Raw genomic sequence first — 1921 nt, 5'->3', positions numbered from 1 at the left:
TGAGGAAAACTGCACTAGGAAGAGGTAGTGTTTTCTTAGTCTGTATTTCTGCTTTATTTCCTAGAGCCTTGTTTCTGAAGGGCATGTTTCTGCTCATCTCCAGGCAAGCAGCTGCCCTGAGTAAGCTGCCTAGTTATTCCAGCCAACCCATTTTATGACAGGCAATGAAACTTGCACAGGTGATGTACAGTCTGGCAAGTACGATGGGTTTAAATATGTTTAGGCAGGAAGTCAGATTCTTCAAGTCAAGCATTTACAGGCTTTAGCATCTTCATATTCCCAAGCTTCTGAAGAGGAAAGGGCAGGAAGTACACCAGTAAGCGACAGAAATGTGTTCAGGAGCAAACGTAAACAAACAGCCTTTTTAAAAAATGTATTTCAGACAGTCAGTTTATTTAAATAAGGCTCAAATTGTCATAGAAACTCAGGGAAGTAAAATTTTGTAGCCCAGAATTTTCTTCCAATTTTGTTGTACCAAAGCTCTGCTTTCAATTTTCACTTGTGGCATTTTGGTAGCTTGTTTCCCTACCATTGTTTCAATGTAGTTGTTATAAAGTAACTCATTATTATATTTACTGCATATCCATGTGTCTTCAGCAATAAATAGAACTATAGTAATCACCAGGGGTACCAGAGAGATGCAGTGAAGCCTGCAAGATGGGACGGAGTTCACTCTGAATTGCCTTTCTATCCCTTTTCTCCTTTTTTTGTGTGATAATACACCAGCTGTTCTGTCCAACACACAGAGTGAACAGCAGAAAGTTCCTCCAACCGGACCTTGTATGTGTAGGTTGTGTATCAGTAGAACTTGAGCGATGTGGAGACTTACTGCAAGCTTTGTGGGTGCTGGATGTGCCTGTCTTGCATCAGAAAGCGTGTTTGGATTGAAGTTTCACTCTTGTCATGGGGACTGTTTTCACTTAATACTCTTAAGCTCAGTGTAAGTTAGATCTCGGAGAAAGAGACTTGTTTCACATTGGAGGGTGAGATAAAGATGGGTGGTCCAGTGCTGTTGCTGAGAGGGCATTTGGTCTTGCAGTGAAGACTTACCTGTGTCTACAGTTTTAGTCCTGTTCTGAAAATGGAGAATTTATTCCTTCTATTCATTCTTGTTTTCCCAATTTTTTTTCTTCTGCTTCCTTAGCACGGAGAGATACATTTTGATCCGATTGGCTGTTATGGAATTTGTGGATTGTTGTGTCTGAGGTTTTAGGAATAATTTGAAAACTAATCTTTAATTGCAATAGGTAATGAAAGAAAGATTTCTCTTTCCAGTTGCCGTCTTGTAAAAATCCTGAGTCAGGAAAATGCTGTTCAGAAGCTCACTTGATGCTTATAGGGCAGAAAAGCTGATTGCTGGCATCTGAGCTACTGCTGCCATTGGTGTCTTAATGTGAGGCAGACCCCTCCCATCTCACCCACTTCAGCTTTCTTGGCTGTGAAACACAGAAAACCCAACAAAATAGGAGCCTTTGTGTGAAAGCAAATGGATCCTACTATATGCTAAGCTGAGCAGAATTACTAACTTTTTATTCTACGTTGTTAGAACCTCACAATGCATAATTTCCAGATAAGTCTGAAAATCTGGAGGTTTTTGCTCCTAACTCTTTCCAACAAATTTAGCTGTTCAAATAGTTTTTTGGGTTTTTTTTAAATTTATTTCAAAACTGCTTATAGTGGAGGAAGAAGGAAGGAGTTCTTGTGGTTAAGGCACGTTACTGGTTTTTGCATCGTGAAGCATTAAGCAAAAAGAATGTCCTGATCAGAAAAAATTTAAGGAAACATTTTTGAGATGTACTGGGAAAGATACTCCTTCTGTCCATCTGATGCTCTATATTGATGAGTGTCTGAACCAATAAAGGTGAAGTAAACTGTAGCTGGAGGAAGTAAGGGAGTTCCTGACCTTCCTATAAGCACAACA

At 39.6% G+C, this 1921-nt stretch overlaps 1 protein-coding gene across 1 annotated transcript in view; it reads left to right on the top strand.

The window, feature by feature from the left end:
* The window catches only part of GOLGA2 (golgin A2), a 20027-nt gene that overhangs the window by 1643 nt on the left and 16463 nt on the right, over nucleotides 1-1921 (top strand). The gene's annotated exons all lie outside the window — the stretch shown is intronic.

The sequence above is a fragment of the Pygoscelis adeliae genome, unplaced genomic scaffold, assembly GCF_000699105.1.
Source record: "Pygoscelis adeliae isolate BGI_AS28 unplaced genomic scaffold, ASM69910v1 Scaffold114, whole genome shotgun sequence".
Lineage (NCBI taxonomy): Eukaryota > Metazoa > Chordata > Aves > Sphenisciformes > Spheniscidae > Pygoscelis > Pygoscelis adeliae.
The sequence above is the reverse complement of the archived record's forward strand: the minus strand, read 5'-3'. Positions and strand labels throughout refer to the sequence as shown.